At 36.8% G+C, this 23,482-nt stretch overlaps 1 protein-coding gene across 13 annotated transcripts in view; it reads right to left on the reverse strand.

Moving 5' to 3' along the window:
* Positions 1 to 23,482, reverse strand: part of Scn1a (sodium voltage-gated channel alpha subunit 1) — a 171,950-nt gene that overhangs the window by 133,044 nt on the left and 15,424 nt on the right. For 8 of the 13 annotated variants that reach the window (XM_087199837.1, XM_087199817.1, XM_087199828.1 and 5 more), the window contains exon 1: positions 8,206 to 8,487. The exons of 1 other annotated variant lie outside the window; for it this stretch is intronic. The gene's annotated coding sequence lies outside the window, so the exon portion shown is untranslated. Of the gene's footprint in view, positions 1 to 7,392; positions 7,475 to 8,205; positions 8,489 to 23,482 lie in introns of those variants that run through there. 4 more of the 13 variants (XM_087199833.1, XM_087199806.1, XM_087199800.1 and 1 more) reach the window with 2 other exon arrangements.

The following is a 23,482-nucleotide window of genomic DNA, read 5'->3' on the forward strand; positions in this document are numbered from 1 at the left end:
CTTCCCTTTGGAAATTCTTCAAAAGGCACTCAAAACAGGTTGTTTGCCATTCTTCCCTCTCCCAAGACATTGGTGATCAGTCTTCCAGACCACACAAATCACCTGAAACATCAAGCCCAGGTGGCCCTGGAATTCTGGTATTCTAGACCTAACCTGACCTGTGGTGCCCTGGGTTTTGTACCAACATACTGACTTACATTGCCCAAAATACCATTGGCCTTTCTTAACGGCATATCACATTCCACGGAAATATCAAAACTGCTGCCTGGTAGCATTTGTTAAGTCTCAAAGTAGCTCTTTCCAGGATTTTCAAATCCAGTGAATTTCTTAGATTGAAATCTTTATGTGTAAAATCATCTTAGATTTTCCCACTGTATGAACAGATAATGGGAAACACCAAGCTCTGTTTTCTTTATTCAATTGTTCTTAGTATCAAATTATAAAATTTTCTTTAAAATGACCTAGATATTATTATTAAAGATGTTATTAATATTTAATTCCTTTTCACACTGATTTCTTTCCCTCAACCCCTTAACAACAACAACAACAACAACAACAAATCAAATACAATATATCCCAATAATTCCCCTCACTGCTCCACTTTGCCATCTCTGGTTCAATACTATAACTACTCATTCACTCCTGTTGTCATTCCATTTGATAATCTTACAACTTGATTTTGCCAATTTTATTCTAAGTAGTTTAAAAATATGTGTGCATCCTCTGTCAGTATTTATAGGTGCTTTTGTTTGCTTATATTTTAAGATTAATCTTTCAGTATAAGATTAATTTTTACTAAAATGTTTTTAAAAAAATAATAGATGCTTCATAAATATATGACACATTACTCAAAATTTTTTTCTGAATTTTAAAGAGAGCTATTTTGGTTACCAAATAAAATAATTTTCAGAACACCACCCATTTGATATTTAAAATGTAATTGTACATTAAACTCCTACCCAAAGTTTTTTTGTTTTTGGTTATAAAATTTTCAAACTGTTATTTTTACTAGACAAGGTTTGTGGATTAATTATTCTAGGGTGAAATATTCAAACATTCTGCTTTCTCAATAACTTTATAGACTTTACTTTTTAAAATATTTTTTGTACAAAATAGATTACACAATTCCACTTTTCAAAAATGTACAGTAACATTTCTTCTGATTTTAAAGCACTACATACTCATTTTGGAAATTATTTTTACACAAAAACTAAAGCATTTGAAAAAATAAAATACATGAATACTGAAAATACTATTTTACATTTTTCTTTATGCCTTATCTAAAACATGTATTACTTTTTTTACAAAACAAATAACATGTGATAGTCTGGTTTTTAAAAGCAAAATCTATAATGAAGAAAATAGAAATTATAATCTCATAAAATAAAGATAATTTTTAAAAGCAAAAACATGTTTTTAAGAAATTTAAATTATATCAGATATATGTTTGCCTAGGGCTTTTCAATGTATCTTTATATAACATCAGCAATTTTGCATAGAATCAAACATTCCTTGAGACTGCATTTAATGGCAATAAAATAATTCATTGTTTTTATAGACTATGATTCATTTAACCATTTTTGTATCTTGTTTATGCAGACTGTTCTCAATTTTCATTTTGTTTGGTTGGAACACTTAAATAAGGAATAGTTTGGTGGGACTCTTTGTCACTGGGTCTAACTTACACTTAACTCAGGCATCAAATGTATGGCCCAGAGTTGATCGAGCAGATGTCAAGTTCCTGGATTTTTACAGTTAAACATGAATGTTGAAAAGAAAAATAACTGAAAAGAGTTTCACTGATTCATTTCAGGAGATAATAGCACCTTATAGAAATCACCACAAACTTCAACATCTGGTCTACATTGTCTCATAGCTTTCTTTTCTCTTGTCATTTTATAGTCTAGAATTTAGCTACCCCTCACTTCTCTGAGTTGTAATGTCATTCCAAGACATAACTTTGAAACTCAAATTAACCTCATTCACTTTTACTTATGGAGACTCTTTGAAATTGTTCTTGTTATATAAAATTTCTTTGAAGTTTTAATTGTTGTGCCCCTTTTTGTCATTTTCACATTGAAACAAATAAGAGCCTAGTTCTTTTCCTAAGGTTATGGACAGAAACATGACATTATAGGTACACTAGTAGAACCAGGGCTATCATCATTTTCTACTGCCCACTTTGTTACCCATCTTGTCTCTCTAAATAGAAATCTCATTGGTTGCCTTTATAACATTGACACACAGACAGACTCATCCAATGGCTTGAGTGCAGTAAAAATTCATCCTGAATATAATAATTTCATCAACAATGAAAACATCAATTCAATCTCCTTTGTTGTTATTTTAGTAGTCGTAAGTGTGCCCCAAAACAAATGTTAGGAGGTGAATTTTGTCTCTCTCTAAATCAGTGTGTTGAAGTCCTAACCTGTAGTACCTCAGAATATGGCTGTATCTGGAGGCAGGCCCTTTAACAAGGTGGTTAAGGATAGGTTCGTATCCAATCTGACCAGCATCTTAATAAGGGGAAATTTGGAAACAAAAAGATCCATCCGAGATGCATGTGCATACAGGAAAGAATATATGAAGAAACAGTAAGAAGATGCACACACTCAAGTCCACGGAAAAGGCCTCAGGAGGAACTATGTCTAACAACACCTTGATTTTAGACTTTCAGCCTTCAGAAATAAATTTCCCATTGTTTAAGCCACTTAAGCTGTGGTATATTGTTATGGCAGCCCAAGGCGACTAATTTAACAACCAACTCAATTTAAATGGCAAACCTCCTTCTCAAGTTCAAGTTTCCCCCAATGGCATTGTTGAAACAAAAGCAGATTAGCTATATATATTATAAAGAATGTGTATAAGATTTCAAAAGTTCAGAAGAACATGTAGAAATCAATAGAGATATTTCTTACAAATAACTAGTAGCATTATCCAGAAAGATTAGTTCATTAAAGAATTGTATATCATGACTGCCTTAACTTTCTAGGACAGTCACAAATGAATGTGCTTTCAATAATAAGCAGAAATAATTTCAATAATAAACAGAATTCCACCTGCCTCACAAGCACAAGGTCCTGAGTTCAATCCCTGGTACCGCAAAAAAAAAACCCCAAAAAACAAAAAACAAACCTTGAATTCTTCGATAATAAGCAGAAATTGAAATAATTTCAATAATAAGCAGAAAATCTTTAATTTGAACTTAGGTCAAAAATGTGTAACAATTAAGGATATATGACTCAATTATCTCATACTTTAAAGTTACAAGGATTCCCAAAAGGAAGAATTTCCATGGCCATTCCTTGAAAAATGTATCTCTACCACCTCATATAAAATAATTGATGTTAAAATCATAGATTCATGACCCTCAATATTAATAAGACAATTCAACTGGGGGAAGAATATTTTTTCGCCAAATAATGTTGGACTAGCTTAATGCCAACAAGCAAAAGAATGAAGCTGGAGCCCTACTTCACACTGTACACAAAAAGCTCTCTCAAAATGGATCACAGACCTAAACATAAAAGCTAAAACTATAACACTTATAGAAAAAACTAGTTCTAAATTTTTAAGGCAGCTTAAGCAATAGTTTCTTACATATGATACAAGAAAACACAGATGACAAAGAAAAAAAATGAAGTCTATGATTGGTGATACTTCATCAAATTTACAGCTACAGTTGTAGACATACCACCAAAAGGGAAGCAGGCAATATGAAAGGGTAAGGACAGGAATAAACTAACAAATAAGATCTACTCTAAGTTAAAAGACAAGCCATTCACCTTTTCTAGAGAACTACAGCCTCTGTAGGTAACTGACAATGAGGAAGAGCAAGCAGTCAGAAAATATATAAAGGCAGATCCTTAGAATGTTCATTGTGAAGGGATAAAAATGTACGCAGAAAACTTTTAACATAAGAAAAAAATAAAAACTAACCTTTCTGTTTTACTGAATTATTTTGAAATCACATTCATATTCATTTGCTTCCAAAACACCTCTGAGCAACTCTTGGGTCCTGACCACAACAGGGGATCTAAACACTGGTTTCCACTATTATTGTCTCTTCCTTTCTCGACAGTTCTTGATTTGGTCATTTCAGAGGGCAAGTGATTAGGTGCAAGAAAGACTGACCAGAACACAGGGACGGAGTGAGGGGTGTGGGGAGGTTGTTTTTTACTGATACTTTGCATGGATCTAACCAATGCTTCCTTTTAATAGGTTTTAAAAATCAAATAGTGTCTTTTCAACATTTTGAGCCAGTATCACTACATTCTAAGAGCTACAGAATTTTTCAGAGAATTTTACATCATTTAAAAAATTGTGGATATGACCCATCTAATTTTGCTGGGGTTGCAGAGAGTACGAGGAATTAAAATCGGGACATTCAGGCTGAGCTACACCCCAGTCCTTTTATAGATTTTGAGACAGGCTCTCAGTAAGTTACTGAATTACCCAGGTGGATTTAAACCTAGGATCCTCCTGGGTTCTGGGACTACAGGTATGCACTTAATAACATGTTGACATTAAATATAAAACTCAAATTTACCTGATGTGGCTCTTTGATTGTTTTTAAATAAAGGCCAGAGGCAATTAGAGTCCTAAGCCAGGCCGGAGGATTGTGCAGGTTATAGAGGGCACCTGCAGGGTCCCAGTTCCCTCTGTTCTGTTTGCAGGATGGCTCACAAACCATGGGCATCCCTCATACCAGTGGGCATCTTGTGCTTAGGGTCCTTTCTGCTTTCTTTCTTCCCTCTGCCTCAAATGCTTTTCCCTATTTAGACGTGCAATTCACTTCATCCCTCACCTCAGTGAAGTCTTTGCTTTAAAACCATATTCTCTACCTTCTTTCTTTCTGCATGCCTCTTTTATCCTCACTGCTTCCTCATCATGCTTTTTCTCCAAAAGAACTTGTGTTTACTGATATTTCTTTACTAATATCTTTGTCTATTCTCTAACTCCATCCCTGACTGAAAGCACCATGTGGGCAGGGCTTTTGTTTCACTCATTGTATTCCAGCCCTAGAATAAATGCTCTCCTACAGTAAAGGTGGGCACGTTTTTTTCTCAATGAATGAATAAAGCACATATAAGGGGTCATTCCACACCAAAACATTTTTGAAATTTGGTATGTTAGGAAGGAGCTGAATTACAGCTCCCAGTAAAGTTGCACATCACGGAAGTCCTTGTTGCCTGGGCAAGCTGTGATTCTGCCTTCACACAAATGACAAGGGGTGACCAAGAGCATAGATGGTGCAGCTCAACTGCCTGGCTTTGAATATGCGCTCCACCTCTTACCCAACTGTTTAACAGGGGCAAGTGATAAGTCTGCTGTGTCTTGGTCTCCATATCTGCAGTCTTAACAATGACAACTACCTCATAGGATTCAATAAGATAGTATTTACAAAGTATAGCTTAGAAAAGTAGCTGGCATGGAGTAAAAGTTGCATGGATTTTGAAAGTAAATATATTAATAAGTGGAACATGTACAAAGGAAAAAGTTGGAAAAGCATAACTTGGAGAAATTAGGATTTTTTTGTGACAAGTTCACTGAGAATAAATACCTTCCAAAACCCTACCTGAAACTAGTGAAATCTAAATTGAGCTATAAAACATGCTTAATTGGCTAATCAGAATTTCCAAAGGAAAGGATCACTTCATTGAACACAGTCCCATTGAACCTGAGGATGAGCAAGACAGGCACCTTAATTGCTGATATTCTCCCCCCAACCTTTCTAAGATAGCTGAGAGAGGTCAGGCCTAGACTTCTTGGCAAGTAAAGGGCGAGAGTGGAGGGTCAGGGTAGGTGGAGTCACCTTTTCCCACTACCAGGAGGAAATAGCACTGTATGCAGGACCCTTGCTAAATTTTGGAGGGATGATCTCACATGTCAAGCTCATATCAATTTAAGCCTCTGGGAACTGCCTGGTGTGCTATGTCCTAGAAGTAACTCAAGACAAGCCTGTGATTTATATTTGTTGTCAATAATATCCAGAAATGTACTCTGAAGTTTTTCCTCTCCGAATCTCTGGGCTTCCTGACATAACCTCTGCACACGGAACAAGAACATTTCTTGCTAGATCCCTCCGTGGATTCCTGAGTTTATGCTCTCCTGGTGGCAAATTCTCTTTGGATCTCCAGCCTGTCCACTTGCCCTGGATGTCTCTGGGTGGGAATGAAGAATGCTGGCTGTTATCCCCAGTGCCTTCTTGCATACTGTATAATTAATTAGGCCTCCAATTGTGCCTCCCCAGCCTGGATAGATGGAGAAAACTTCCCTGCCCTGTCTTAAAGGGAAATTGCCATAATAAATGAGTCTCCAGATAGTAAATTTCCCAGCAAGAAGGAGTCATGTAAATGGGGAATATTAGAATTGGCACCAAAATTCAATGTGTTATTTTTACCACTATGAGCACTCCAGATGCACCCGCCTTCCAAATGTACATGGAAATGACCACTTGCCCCCAAAACAGTGAAGGAGGAGGGGAAAGAAGCCACATATATGAGTTGCTATGAGTTTAATGAAAGTAATTCTATAGCTGGCTTTGTGTGATATAACCAGCCACCATGCTCTGTTCTAGTGGTTTATAATGTTACCTTACCCTCTTCACAAAATTGGTTTCCTGTAAATCTCTGTGGCCATCCATTCCTGTCTACACATTATGTTCCTAAAATAGACACCATCTAAAAATCTCTTCAAGGAGCTTTGTGGAGGAAGGCCTAAACTGCAACATTCCTCCTAAGAAGAGAGAATTGCTTTATGGCAATTATGAAAGCAACCACCACGAAGGGGAGTTTTAAAGGAGTTTTTTCTTCCCATAGTTATTCTACTTCTGAAATGGACAGCTGAGGGAAGGTAAAGTGTCAGACACCTGCTAGGTGAACAAATGATGAGAGCCCCAAGTTGCATCACCCAAGCGTGCCAGGAATTGCAGCAAATAGGAAAGGTAAGCTACCTCCTGCTCTGGGCAGGAGGAACCGAAACAGGAAACACAGCCTCAGCATGGAATTTTCCTGTTTCTGTTTGGCATCCTCTTGGGACGATTTAAAGTGCTTTCTGGAGAGATATGTTCTGTTACTACACTAGCACATCATAAATACCATGCAAAGCCACAAATCCATAGAAAAATAAACTACATTTTATAGGTGTGATAGTAATTTAGCATTTAGCAATTTGCAAGTTTGCAACTGCACCTCAAATATTTAGTCACACTCATATATGGACAGGCACATGCCCACATGTGTGTCACTTCATGGGACCCATGAAAAAGCACCAAACCCCCACCTCTTAAGACTGATTTGTTAAAATGAGTGACAACAGGCAGGAAGTAACTGAAAAGAAAAAAATAGTAGAAGTAATACATGGCAAGAGGAGAGGTCTTTAAACACATACCTCAAACAGGTAGGAGAGAGGGAATCCATGATAACAAAGGCATTTGAAAAAGCCTCACATCCACCCAGAAACATTTCTTGTGCTGTTTGGAAAAGCAAGACAGTTCACACCGGCAACCAAGCAGCATCTGCAGTATCACTGCTGCTGGTGACCTCTGTGTAATTCAAAGTAAGCCAATCTTTCCTATTTGGCATAACATGGAATAAGGAACTCTTTCGATTGCCCACAAGTTCCTGTGCAAGTGTGTTTCAATTTGAGTTAGGGGGAACATTCATTGTCCCCTCCCACTCATGGCAGGTGACAGTTCTCAGCAGTCCAGCCTCTGCCCCAGGAAGCTGACTACTCCTGCAATGCTAGGTTTCAGCAGCAGGCAGCCTGCCTTCTTTTTTTCCTGTGGAGCTAAAACTGAGATCTAATTTTTGCTCCATTCTTAGGAGCAATATGACCTCTATTCACAGGCAGCTAGTCAGTTCCAAAGCACCAGTGACAGAGGGGGCTTCAAAAGGAGGCTTTGAATAGGATGAAGGCGAGCAAAGACAAGAACTGGCCAGATTCCAAGTTATTCCAGGCCAAAGAATCTCATCTTGTATCAAAATGCTGAACTGCAAAACAAACCTCATTTCAGTTCATGGCAGGTTGAGCGAGGAGGGGGAGGGGAGGAGTAGAGAGGGAGGAGGGGGACCGTTGGTCTGAACTCACCTACAAAAATGGACTTCCTGCTCTACCCAAACTGTGTTTCCACTAGCTCCTTCTCCAAAAAAATAACAGGAATAAATACCCCTAAAGTCACACCGGAACACTTAGATGGCTTACCTGATAGAAAGGAGGATCACCCATCTGCAGTGAGGAAGAGAGTCTCCCAAAGATGAGACGATTAGCAATGTGCCTTCAGTTGCAATTGTTCAGATTCCTTGCAAAAGGTGACTAAGTATTGACAAGGGCTGCAGTCTCCCTGGGGCAGAACACATACACACACACACAAACACACAAACACGCACACATACACACATGCACCAGAGACCTCTGCAGTATCCTCTCGGCTTCATCCTCGCCTCACTCTATGGTACCTAATACAAATCTGCAAAGAGCTTCTAAAAAAAAAAAAAAAAAAGTGGAGGCCTCTTACATTACATTGCCATCTAGTGGCCAAACATTAAATACTTTATCACAATCCTGATTTGTGTGTTTCTGCTCTCTCTCAGCCTCCTTCTTTACCTTTGGCTCTGTCTCTATATCTGTGTCTCTCTGTCTCTCTCTTCAACTTGATTCTCTTTCCTTCTTAATTTCTCTATCGTGCCAGTAATGACTCAAAGATGAGAAAGTTTAAAACCAAGTACAGCTATTTTTAAGTAAAAAAAAAATTTAAAAGTTGTTTGTTTGGAAATGTTACTTTTTCTTATTATAAATCATGTTTCCCTTACAAATTATAGAATTCATAAATAAACTTTCGTTTCTTTTAATATTCCACCAGAAGAAAATAGGGTAGCTATTTATTATAGATCTATGTCTTTATTATAGGGATCTACTAGAGAATGTTTCTCATTTTTATAGTACTAAGTTCTGTGCTGTAGTGAACAGTTCAGAGTAAGCAAGTGTGAGTTTTACTTAAAGTTCAACGCTAATAAGCATATACTTGTATTAAGTCACTAAACTTTTCTATGGAAATTTACATTTTTCCCATCTTCAGGTAAGATTTAAGATGAAATGAGATCTTCTCACTCTAGCCTTCTATAGTTTTACTCTCTTAAACTTCAATATACCTCTTCATCTTGTGGATGTGATCTAAAGCTCAATTCTAATAATATGGTTTAGTAAATAAATGTTTTGAATACAGTAAGATATCAATAAAATTACAAAAGCCATGTATCTGAGGTTTTGCTAAGACAATGGAGGTCCATGCTAAACTATTTGTAACTTCAGGAATTGAGAGTAGACCTTTCTATGTTATATGTTGCATTTTAAAGTTGAATTAGTCTTTAACATTTGGTCATGCATAAATTTTCAATTAATTATGTGTAGGTTAGTCATTTTTCAGTATTTCATTTTTGTTGTTTTTCTTTTGATACTTAATATACTTGTTGGAAACTCATTGAATATGCTTTACAGTTTTTTACACATCTTCAATATTTAACTTTCTATTCCTTACTATAGGACGCTGAGATAGATACTATACATGTTATTATATTATTCTCATTCTACAATTGAGAGTACTGAGACTTTATGAGCCATATTGATATATAGTCAAGACTATATAGCTTATAAAGCAATAAAACTAATGCTTTTGGTCCCCAAATTCATTGTTCTTTGCAACATAACTAAAAGTTGACCTTTCTTTCTCTGTTCTAGAAACATAGGGATTTAATTATTATGTCTATGTTCACAGAACATTTACTAGTCCTTAATAATAGGTTCATATTCCAACTCATGTGTCCATCTTCTCATCTTTATTATAAAGAAAGAAATTGACTCAGATCATTTTCTGTTCCAGCTCAAAAGCCCTGTACTTTCACAAAAGCCAATCAAGATAGCATGAACACATTAATTTGAAGTTATTCAGTGTCTGAGCAATGACGTTGCTCATTCCCTGGAACAGTCAGTGCAATTTTGAAAGAAGCTGCAGAGTCAAGTGACCAACATTTGGTAAATAATTACCAAAATTTTAGAGATGAAAAGGCAGTGGGAAATATTTGAACTAACTAGCAGTATTTATTATTTTTAATTATAATATTAACATATCCCATATGTTACTTGGAGTTTAGACCTGTAGCATAAAAATAAGAACATCTTGAACAAGATATTTTAATGTCTTCTAATTACATATAACACAGGTTGATTTTTTTCATGTATGATCTTAATAGTCCTATGAACAGCTTTCCCTTCTCGGTTTCGAGAGATGAACAGACTCCTGGGACACACAGGACTAGACCAGGGGAAGATGCCTTCCTGGTTGACCCAGTCAGAAGAACTAGTACGCATGGTGTGGGCTGTTTGCGCGTAAACTTTTGTCACTATCTAGACTCAGGATCAGGTGGGCCAATGTGTGGAGAGAAAGAAGTCACATAGATGAGGAAGAAGGAAGAGGAAAGACAAACCCAAAACTCCCCCAGGTTCTCAGTGGATTTTCTGTTTCCAGCTCTATCCCATACATGGTCCAGATACTTTCCTGATTTGAAGTTCTATGATTGACCCAAATAAAGCCACTTTTTGCTTTATGGATCTTGGTTTCTGTTACTCTGTGGAGTACCAATCAGTTTACTCACTGGAATAAAGCTATAGGTACTTCAGCTATCAAAGTCCTCTTCATATTTTAGGTGTCCAACACTTCACTTATTCACCACTTAAACACCCACTCTGTGCCGGGGACTTTTTAAGGTACTTAAGTCATACCAGTGAATAAATCATATCAAAACCTTTCATTTGTAGATTTACATTTGGACAACAGTCAAATGGAAAGACACACCGAATTCAGGATGCATACCACCCTGCCTTCAACCTCCACATCTTTGTTCATGATCTTCACTTCCTTACCTTCTACCATCTGTACATGCTAAGCTCTCCCAGTTCTTTAAATGCTTCAAGTCATCTATCCCTGCTTCTTTAATGTCTTGCCTATTTTCCCAGTAGATAGAATCTTTTCTTTTGTTAATTATGAAACAACTTTATGTTGTCCTTTATGGATTATAGTCATTTGTTAAGTTGAAAGCACTGAGCATGGAAAGAATAAATAAATGGCTGTTCTTGTACAGATTCTGAAAAAAAGGCCCATGTCCACCCATCGCACAGTGTGTACTTTTAATGAATAGCTCGTTGCTCTGCACATGGATGCGCCACTCATCAGGGCTCAAGTAGATTCACAACATTGATAACTTTAAATATTCCTTATTTTAAAAGGCCCGGAATAAAGACAAAATATGGTAATTTTATTAGATTTATGTAAATCATACTTAAAATCACGTATTTGTTAAAATTTAGAAGAAGAAATTAAAATGAAACTCTATCATTGTTACCTTACATGAGGATTACCCTTATTCCATTTGATCTTGTCCTTAGAGAGTATCATGGCCAATGTCTTACTCACCTCTAAAATTATAAACTCCTTGGGGAATGAGCTCTACATTTTATTTATCTTTGTATGGTTGCTTAGTTAACTGACATAATTTCATCTTTTTCACTAGTATATTCCCAAGTTTAAAGAATAAAAGGTAATTTCCTTCCTCTTCACCCACCTTTAAAGTTGGCCCTTCTAGGAGACCCTGTGTAATCCTGTCTCAGAAGTTGGAAAGAATTTCCCAGCTATTTCCTACATGGTAGTGCTTTTTCAATCTGTGAATGTATAGACTTGAGAAACTGGCTAAGGGGATTGGGCACCAAGGAGAAAACTGTAGTGCAATATCTCTGTCAGTACATCTTGGATAGGAGTGAAGTAGATGACTCAGGTAGAGAAAGTTGTACCTGGTCTTTTTGTCTGTCAATTTTAAGACATACAGGGCAATCTCTTGTCATGATTAGAATCTTAAAAGTGTACAAGGAAAGAAATATCCTAACATCAGAAGGCTGAAGGATTAGTGTGATTATTATCTAGGTATTATTTAATATAATGTAAATATAAAGCTAATGTTATCATAAACATCTGGTGTCCATCTCATGGAGTTCTGAACCTTTTATTTTGCTGCTGTTACGGTTAATCTTGATTGTCTACTTGATTGGCTAGAGAGATGACCTGGAGATTAGAAAAGTACAGTTTTGGGTGTCTGTGTGGGTCGTACGGACCTGACTTTGGGGACTATATCTGTGCCCTGGCCTCTTCCTCTCTAGTTCTTCCTCTGCTCTCTGCTTCTGGCTTCCCTGAGATGATCAGCTCTTGTCTGCCATGCCTTTTGGCCATGTTTCGGCGTTGGAGACAGCTGACTGTAAACTGAAATCCCTGAGATCACTCAAGTTGTATATGTCAGGTACAGTATTTTGTTCTAGCAATGGAAAGTTGATGAATACAGCTATTTTATTTTTTATTAATCACCTTCAGGGCTTCAAGGAGAAGGGAGATACCCTGGAGTTTTGACCCAAATTTTTCCAAAGTAATGGATACATCATTTCATTTTGTGCTCTGGATTTTTTGCTCAGAGTTAAAAGTAACATTTTTTTTAAGGCAGAAAATTTTCTAGAATTCCCTGTAATTCATTTAGGAATCTATGTTTACTGAATGACATGAGACTAGGTTTCCTCTCCATTCCTCCAAAGAAAAGGGACAGCATGCTGGTGGCAAGAGTAGGTGAACTTGGGGATGTCCCAGAGGAAATGGTCCTCATGCCGCGCAAACTGCATGATAGCAGGTCTTCAGACAGAGTGGTCAATGATTACTACACAAAGCTAGAATTTGAACCCAGACTGTGTGACTCTAATTGTATGATTATCTGAATTAAAATCCTGGCTCTTCCCCCTTTAGGAATTTAAAATGAAACTCGGCTGAAGCCCAGTTTTGTTGTTATTCTACAGTAACAATAACTTATTACTGCTAAAGTTTTCTTATGTAGATGTTATTTTCCAAGAATTTTCTTTGGTAAAATGCATCATTTGCAATTATATGCTATCAATATTTTGCTCTTATGAAAATATTTATGAACACATTGCCTTTAGCTGCCACTATTTTCGAAATATAAGCCATTTCCTAGAAAATAATGAACTTATATCTTTACTTTTGAAATTAAATTGTCCTTTAGAAAACAAGCCATAAATGAATGAGAAATTTACCCAGTATTAGAAAACTAAGTTCAGAAACTGTAATGAAGAACCTCTTGGGTTTAAAGCAAATTTGTTTGTCCATAAGTTTAAAATAACAATTTCTTAATATTAAAAATTGCTCTACTGGCTTCAGAATATCATATATATGATATATATATCACATATTTATATATATATTAAAGTGGTCATTTGAAACTGTGATATATAGCCTATATATCCCACAATTAGAAAATATCAGCAATTTTTTCCAAACATGATATAAAAACTTTGGAGGGATTCCCTTTTGCTCAATTGGAAATTACTTAATCAAAATTATAGGCTTATGATTTTTATTTATAGATTATAAATTTTAAAACACTTATACATAAATAAATTTGTTTTTCTAACTCATTTAATTCAAAATCTCAAGTGTTTATAGGATCTATGTATTTGTGTGCATACACATAATTATTCAAATTTTTATAAAAATTCTCTATAAAATCACTGAAATCATTCCTCCTTCTGGTAGATGAAGATTAGAAATAATAATTTTTTTCCCCTCTTGAATACACTACAGTAACTTAAAGTGAAAGGGAAAAGAGGGAGGTGGTAGAACTACGATAGAACTTCAGTCCAGGGCATGGAGAGTGTGAATCACCTTACAAATGTACAGATGCCCATTTCTAGGAATGCAATTCTTATTGGAAGAGTCACTGTAATTTCCTCTCAGTTGCATAGATAACCATTGTGTTGAAGAGGAAATATTAGTATTTTCAAACCAAAGAAAAGATTTTTATGGACAAGAGAAAATAATACATGAACTGATTTCCCAAAGAAGAATCAAAGGTATAAATGTAAAACATCTGATGAGATCAGTATTGTATTATGTTTAAAATAACTGCTAAATCACAACATTTCTTCTTCTCACTCCATAGAATATTGTCATTTCTCTATTATGCCAACATCCAAGAAACATTTAAAAGAAAAAACACTTTCATGTCCTCTCAATATTTTCAATTTTCAATCCTTTATTATTTGTAAATCTAATTTTATTTTGATCTTTTCTTCTTCAGCTATTGTGTAAGAGTACATTATTAATATTTAGTGAAGATGACACAATAATATACTTTTTATAACAAAACACTTTTTGACTCAAGGTAGGAATCTTCACAGTTTTACTACTCTGCTTCTTTCATTTCATCTGCTTGAAGGACTTTCTCTTCCTTGGCCACAACCTGCCTACCCTCTAACTGTGCAATTCCCCACTGCCTGACACTACCCTATAACCTCTGAGAGCAAGAATTATTTCTATTTTTTGTCCCTCAAACATATTCTGAGTATCTCAGGGAACGTCTAAAGATGAATTGATGACAGTTGCTGAGCACTGATGAACCAAAATTCGAGAGTGAAATGTCAAGAAAATCTACCAGTAGGATACGTTACTCTGCAAACCCAACAGAAAAAATTGTCAATTGATGTAGATCATTACCATTGCTTTAGGAGGAGGTTTTTGATGATCACTGAGGAACTGTGGAGCTCAAAAGTTCTGAGACTATCCAGATAAGGGCTATTGTTTTGGCTAGGAGAAAAACAGTGTCAAAGAGGTAATGTGATTCACCCAAGGTCACATAGGTAGTTTTGTACCACAAAAGTCCATTCAAGTTTTTCCACAATTTAACTGTGATGGAAATTAATATTGAGTAGGTGCATCAGCACATAAGAAGCAAAATGGCCATGAGTGGAGTATTTCTGGATACACCACAATTGATTTTCGCTCCTCTTTTGACAGAGAGATTTAATACGATGGGAGGTATGACTGCAGTTAGTGTTGTAAAAGGTGATGCACTAATCAACATTGATTTTAACAGAGAATAAGGATAGTGACCATCTTTCAGTCTAGCTCCGCATACCATTCTTTTCCCCCACTGGTTTTACTGAAGCTCCTTTATGTTGAGTACACTATCAGGTCAAAGGGCCACAGAGAATCACTCCGGTGTCAGGAAAGCAATGGAAATGTTTGAATTGATATCAACATGTCTTGACTATAAGTTTTTTCTTTCACTGATTAAAAAAATCATTTATTTAAAAATTTACTAGTAAATTTCCTGCATGAATTTAAGAGTAATATTGTTCTTAAATAATCACCAAGATAGTTCCCAAATCCAAGGTTGTAAGTACCAGGTATGACAGTAGGACAGTAACAGTTTTTAAGAAGGCCAAAAACAGCCTCAGGAAATATCCAGGAAGCAAATGATCTTCAAGTCCTATAATCTCATTGAAAAGCCAATAACATCCTAAGAATAATTTTACATTTCTTTAAGCTAATAAACCATACTGATATAGAGAAATGTTTCATATATCTGAACTTTATATCTCTACTTTAAATAGACCAAAGCTTTACAAATCCTTGGTTCCTGAGAAAAAATTATGATATTTAAAGTACTATATCCAGATCTACTGCCACAAGAATATGAAGAGAAAGAAGAAACACAAATACAAATAAAATCAGAAAGGATTAAGTGGAAGGACTTAAAAAGGACTATGCTGGGTTCTATTCTGTGCTTATGTGTGTTCTTTCCTATGTTCTTACATTAACTAAACATAATACTTTACTCTTATTTGACTGGTGTCATACGCTAATCTCCCTCCTTTGCAAAGATAAGTCAATTAAAGCTATTACTGAGAATAATATGATTGTTTACTTATTGGAATCTGAATGCTACTTTTCCACTTTAATTTATCTTTTTAAAATTTATTTTTGTTAGTACATGTTTACATTACATGGTATATTATACATATGCTAATATATGTATACTAATATACTAGTATGTTTATATATAACATATATTAATTCATTTTTCACCCCCTTCCCTTCTCTCTCTGACCCTTCTTTCTCCCTCCCTCCCTCTATCTCTTGATCTTCTTCTCTTTCGAGAGCAGCCTATCTCCTTGCTTCCTAATATCTACCTTTTATTTTGCTCTTTATTTATAATTTTGGTTTCTCATATAAAAGAAACCATGTGGTATTTAAGCTTGTGTGTCTGATTTATTTCACTTAACATTATGGTTTCAAGGCACATCCATTTTTTTACAAATGACTCCAATTTATCTTTCTTTATGGCTGAGCACTACCTCACTAACAACTATACCACTTGCCTACATATCCAAGAGCTTTAATTAAAGATTTTTATGTAGAGGAATTTCTTGACACTAATGGAAATAGCTATACTTATGAAGACAGCTCTTCATTTAGAGAAAAAAACTGAACTTTGCCATAACTTAACATAAGCAAATATGTGGGTTTTGTTCCACTAAATGAATTTTGGAGGCCACTGTTTAGTTTTGTTTTGTTGGTCTTTTTGTCCACTAAATGATTTCTGCCAACATATTTTTTCATGTTCAAAGGTAGAAAGCCATTGACTTTACCAGCAGCATAACAAAGTAACCCGTAATGTACACAAGTATCCTCAGAATTAGATGCTAGTGTATTTTCCAGGGATATTAACACACTTCATACATCCTTATGCAGTTCCAATCTTCATTAGTCAGTGCACAAACTGACACAACATGTAATTGCATCTTCGTGTTTTCCTTGGGAAGAGCAAAATTTCTACTGTAGGCCAAGTAACAGACAGAGGCCATTAAGCACCACTTAAGAGATTCACATTTTTTAGACTCACTCTATCAGTGAATGGGGAAAAGATGCATGGAAGATCTGATAATAATTGCATTTAACCTAGCCCACCTGAAATGCCTTGGAAATTGTAGGTTCCATGAACTGAGTTTCTACTTCTAGGACTGCAGATGGTCACATCACATAGAATAGCACCAAGATCTCTTACCCTCAGTGTGGATCATTTGGGCTCAGTGGAGAGATAAGTGCTAGGCACCCGCATCCTGCGCCTTTGTGCAGTCTCCCACCCTTGTTCACCTGCTGTCACTTGAACGGGAAATGGATATATCTGCTGCATATGGGAGATTGAAATGACAGAACCACTCTGTCTCAATATTTTCTATAGTACTTAATACACAAGAAAGCTAAGAGACTGGAGTACTCATCTCCATGTTCCACTGGGTCATTTCAAAAATGTCTTTTACATTTCAGTTGCTCCCATTACATGAAAGTAACCAGCATTCCTGCTCCGCGTGGGAAAGAGAAACCTGGATAGAACAGGTAAGGACTTCTCCTGGGTCAGCATGCCTTTCATTAACATATGGGATATAACCATTTACATTTCTGCTCCCTTTATTTTTTCTGAAACTCTGAAAATATAGAAGGTAGATTTTCCCATGATTTTAACAATAATGAAATTTGGGGATCATTTCTCCTATTTCCTGTGGTTACTTTTTCTAAGATTATGTATTACACCCACAGAGAGCTGCTTGTTAAAGTTCTGTCCTTCATTTTCTTGCTCCCTGGACTCTGCTCTATGGAACAGCAGTGACTTTGTACACACCTTTATCTGCCCAAATCTCTTCTCCAGGTCATCACAGCCAAAATTACCCCCCCCACACACGAAATATCTATCGTTTTAAAATTATACCTCTCATTCAGCCAGCTTCCTGACAGGAAATGGAAATCACACTCAAAGGGTTTTAAATGAAAATGATTTAATGAAGAAACTCTTTACCAAGAATGATGAGATTGTTGAAGAAGCACCTGGGAACTAGCAATAGAGAGAATCAACGTCATTCCTGGCAAGAAATGCCCTTCTGGAAAAAAAGAGAGGGGACTGTAATATCAGATCCCAATGAAAGCTGTGGCTTTGGAAAATCCCAGTAGAAGATTTAGCCAAAGAGGAATCCAGATACTTCTTTAGGGCAGAAGATCAGTGTAGTAGGGGAGACTTTCATATTGGGCTAATGCTTGCCTTGTGCTGCACCCACAGGAAGGCACTCGACAAGGACCCCCCAATTATATGTCTATGGAAAGTGGTAGAGCTAAGAGACCTACTTGTCTATGCTTTGTTCCACTTCTAACACACTTCATCTCCCAGACTCATTTGGAATACAGCTTCTGCTAGTGCCATTTTTCCAGGATGCCTACTCTTGCTAGGCTCTGGGAAAGTTGTTCTTTCCCCAACACACATATAGACCTGCCTACAGCTGTAAGACCCTGGCTGTCTCAGCATCTTGCTTTGGCTCTCTTAAGCCTGCCCTGTACTATTATTCACACTCACCTAGTTAAAATATCTGCTCTTTTGCAAGCATAAGGAGGATAACTAGCAAATTCTATCAGATGTAAAGGGCCATGGGAACTGGGAAAAGAACATATCCCATCTTATCTCCAAAAAACCTTCTTTCTCTTTGCTTAAAAGACAAATGCAGGTACTTACAATATTTTATAGAAATGACTAAAATCTTTATGATAAATGATTCTGTTCAATAACTTAAGCCTTAGCACAATGTCTACTATGCAATAGTCACTCAAGAGTAAATATGTTTATATTCAAGCATTTCTCTTTTCAAATCAATTCTAATAATAACATAAGAGGAAAAGTATTTTTGGTAATATTTATTGAAAAGTCAATATATATGTACAACTTGAAATCTCCTGGTAATCTCATTACATAGATATTATTATCATTATGATTTTATAGATGAGAAAACTGAGATTCAGAATAGTTGCATATCTTGGCCAAGGCCACATAACAAGGAGATAAAATGTGGTTTTGAAATCAACAATCTGTCTCCCATTAACAATCATATTACAAGGAGATATTGTCCTATTTCATATAAAATTCTCTGCAATATCACATTACTAAAATCTTAGTAACAAGTCTCTAAGATCCAAGTTCAAAGGTAAAAACAAAGGAGAAATGACATAGCTGCTCCTCTCTGGTCTGGATTACATCACACAGACACCAGGGAAGAAAGACATTTCTACAAGTGGCCAACCCAAGGGAGTGCTTAGGTGTATGGTGTATATGCAGCCTGGAATTCGGTCAGCTGTGTCATGGGGTGGCATGTGGCAGTGTGGAAGAGTGGCAGATGGCAGTTCTTCCTTCTCATTTGTTTCAAATTCTTCAGTCTTCCTCAGCCTGTGAAAGAATGTCACTATGTTTGGAAATACTCTCACCAAATCAACAAATAAACTAAATGCATGAGAGCTGGAGACAAAAGTGTGCCTCAATCTGGCAATGCTTTAGTCTCCAGAAATCTAAATCTGTTAAAAATGAAAATGCTAAAATAGCAACATGAGCATTTGACAATAATATTGCTTTGGCAAAGTTTCACGTTGTAAACATCATACTCAATAAAGTGTTTTATTCTCAGCGCCTTTGCTATAAACAGTGCTTTCTAACACTGCTTGATATTTGTGGATATATAAGCCATATAAAAACATAATGCTTCCTAAGTTTTAAAGCCTTGTTTGCACCTCAAAGGGTGGCAGTGAACTAGAAGTAGAACCATCTCTTGGGACCACGCTGAAAATACTAGTTCTTGGAATCTACCCTAGACCTGCCAGATTAGAATGTGCATTTTGACAAGATCCCTAGGTGTGCACTTAACAAGATACCCTGTACACATTGATATTTGAGAAGCAGTGCTGTGGAGTACTTTTAGCTATTATCTTCACAGCTGACCTCAGCTCTTTAAGTCTCCCCTCTTCTTTCTGCAACCAGAGCCTGTAATTCAACCACTCTGCCCTCTTCAGTCTTTTCCAGAAACCCTCACTCACATTTGTAGGCAGGCTTGCACACACTGATTGAGATACACCAAGAAAACTCCTAATGTACTCTTAAAGTAACATTTCAAATTTAATTGACTGGATGTTCATGATGGTTAATCTTGACTGTTAACTTCATTGGATTAGGAGACACCTAGAAAGGTGATTGGACAGATATGATTTTAGCCTCACTGATGGATTAACACATTGGGTTGAAAAAAGCCTAGGAGGTTATGAGCAGTGCTTGATGGCCAATTCTGGTGTAAGTGCAGAAAACTAGAATCCTGATTGGAATATGGACAGTAAAGACTGTGCTTATGAAGTTTCAGATGGAAGTGGGAATTCTACTTGAAACTGAACTACAGGTCATCCACATTACACTTTGTCAAAGAACCAGTTTATCTTTTTTTCTTGCCCTACAATGTTTTATGAAGGTGAATTTAAAGGAAATGGACTAATTAATCTGATGGAGGCAATTTCAAGGTAGCACAATATTTAGGGTGTGATGTAGATATCAGTGGCTTCTCTTAGCTAGATTTTTAGTGAGACACAGGAACAAAAAGCAGAGAGAAAGATTTTAAAAACTTAGTTTAGCCAGAAAAGAGGCACATGTATAAGTGTAGTGAAAGAAGTTGATAAAGAGATTAGGTCCACTAAACAGAAGCCAAGTACTTTGCACAGCACAATAGAAAAGAAGCCTGAGGCCATCTTAGGAATTGGCCAGACTTCACCTATGGCAGGCCCAAGGAAGTAAAATTATAATGTTCAAAGGAGAACACCTGATCATCCTGCTCCAGAAGGGTCATCTAAACAGTTGCTTCCCCGGAACTCACTTCACTGTGTTTAGCTATCCAGGCACTTAGAGGCTTCTGTAGTTATTGTCTTGTATTACTTACTTTCTGACCACTGAGACAATAGCCAACACTTGCAACTTAAAGGAAAGGAAATTTGTTTTAGCTCACAGTTTGTAGAGGTTTTACTCGATAATCACCTGGCTCCATGGCAGCATAGCATGGCACAGGGGCATGGTGGAGGAGAAGCTGCTCATGGCATGGCAGTGGGGAAGCAGAGAGAGTGAAGGGAGGAGCTAGGGAGGGAGATAAACCCTTCTAGGCCACATCCACTATGGTCCACCTCTTCTGACCAGGTCCCACCTCCTAACAGTGAGTGCCTTAGTTACTTTTCTTATTAATGAGGCAAAACACCTGACACCCAAAGTTAAATGAGGAAAGGTTTGTTTTTGGCTCACAGTTTGTAGAGATTTTAGTTCATAGTGCCTGGCTCCAAGGCAGAGTGGCATGGCAGAGGGCATCACAGAGAGAAACAGTCTGTGGTATAGCAAGTGGAAGGCAATAAGCATCAAGGAGCAAAGCAGCAGCCTGCCTTTCCCTTTTATCCTTTGCAGGCTACCAGCCTTTTGGATGGTGCCAGCCCAAATTATACTAATCAGTGGACTAATTTAGTACCACACACCCTTAATCCCAGTATCATATGCCTTAGATCCAGCCAGCTTTGAAAAGCCCCACCTATGAGTGCATGAAGCTTTCGGGGACATCTAGATACAAACCATAACAGCAAGTCAGCTATATGTCCCATAATTCACTCACCTTCCCAAAGCCTCCTCTATGAAGACATAAGTTTCTTAGGGAACATAGAGATACTATAAGAAGTCCAAAGAGACCTAACTAATGCTAGAGTTGGTGGTAGGGCTTGGTGAGCTCCACGTGATGCTGCTTTTGCAGGAATACAGAATGCAAGAGTCATGGGGTCATTAAAGCTTTCACCCAAATTTTAAGTGAAGGCCTAGGAGGCCAGGTAATGTGTGACAGGGTTAGAATGCCTGCTGGAAGTCCCTGAGAGGATGATAAATGAAGCTGTCAGAAGCAGAAAATGCAGTGGAGACCCCAGAAAATAGGACACTTCACACTGTGGAACATCTATCAAGGAAAGCTGCAGGCAGCAAGCAGAGGCAGCCCAGGAGACACGCTATGTAGGCTGAAACCAGCAAGGCCATAGAGGCAGTGTTACTCAAGCTCTGTGGAGCTCACATTTCATCACCACATACACTGGACATTGGACATGAAGCTTCAGGATTTTATGTTTGCCCTGCTGAGTTTTGTTCTTTGGTTTTATTTCCATCCCCTGACTTTTCCTTTTTAGAATGGCAGTGTCTATTTTGTGCATTGTATTTGGGGATTACATAATTTGCTTGTTGTTTTGTGCAGGGTTTATAGTGAAGAGTTGCCTTGAGTCTCAAGGAGACTTTGGATTTGAACTTTTAAACAAGACTGGAGCTGTGAAGACTTTGGAGGAAGATATTAATGACTTTTTGGTTGTACATGTTAGTGGGAATTATGGCACTGTTATTATGTTTACTGGAGATTAACTATGGTTTTAGGATACGAGATGAGGTGTCATGTTGAAAATGGGTAGACTTGTGATGATTAATCTTGATTGTCAACTTGATTGGATTAAAAGCCACCTACAAAAGTGAATGAATTAACACAATGATGAGCTCCTAGATGAATTGGCTATTAGGAAGTAAGACCTAGTTGGAGGAGGTAAGTCAGTATGGGTGGGACTTTAATGGGTATGTCTTCTTTCTTTATTTTTTTGGTACTGGGGATCGAACTCGGGACCTTGCGCTTTCGAGGCAGGCACCAGAACCACTGAGCTAAATCCCTGGCCCAGGTATGTCTTCTTTCTGATTCTTCCTCTTTCTGCTTCCTGGCTGCCATGTGGTGAGGCAATATTCTTTAACTGTGCATTTAAACCAGGATTTTTTTTTGCCTTGGATGACCATGAACTGAAACCTCTGAAACCGCGAGCTAAAATAACTTTTCTTCTTTAAGTCAGCTATGTCAGGTATTTTGTCTAGCAACAGAAAGGTGACTACACAGTGTTTCTTTAAGTAAAAAATAATTTTCTAATTTCTCTTGCCCCAAGCACCTTCTGTAGCACCAGTCACAGTTAACAATTTGTTTCAAACTACTTTTCTGAAATTTCTTGTACATATCCAAATATATGAAATATATTTTACATTTTTCAGAAATGATATCACGTTATATCCACACACACATACTGTATATGTGTATTTATTTATTTATTTATTTATTTGGTACAGGGGATTGAACTCAGGACTTTTTGCTTGCAATGCAGGTGGCAAAATCACTGAGATGTATATGTATATTTGATGTAAGTTATTTATCCTTATTTTTTGCCATTGGTGTTAAAGATTACTTCATTATGTCTATAGCTAGCTAGACATACTAAAATTTACTTAATTGGTTCTCAGATGACAAACATATTATTTCAAATAATGCTGGTATAAATATAAATTTTCAAGCCCATGTCCCACTTGTGCCAGTTTTGCTTTAAGATGCATTCTTAGGATGTGGATTTGCTTCAATATTTCTAGACTCTCCTCCAAAAATGTAGCACCATTTTATACTCCAGCAACACCATAAGATACCTGCTTCCCACACATTTGTCATCACAAAGAATTATCAAACTTTTTTTCTTTGTGAACTGTAAGGTGAAATTTAAGCCAAGTCTTGATTTCATCTATGAGTTTCCCTAAGGCACAGGAAAGGGCAAGCACAAAGAGAGTGGAGAAGAAAGTAAATCCGCATTCTAAAACAGGGAGCTACTGTGTAGAGACCAGTATAACATTAAATCCAATGAGTAGAGTTTAGGCAGGTG

This window comes from Heterocephalus glaber, unplaced genomic scaffold (genome assembly GCF_053883595.1).
Source record: "Heterocephalus glaber isolate CG9 unplaced genomic scaffold, H.glaber_assembly_v1.0 deba00000347, whole genome shotgun sequence".
NCBI classification, from domain to species: Eukaryota; Metazoa; Chordata; class Mammalia; order Rodentia; family Bathyergidae; genus Heterocephalus; species Heterocephalus glaber.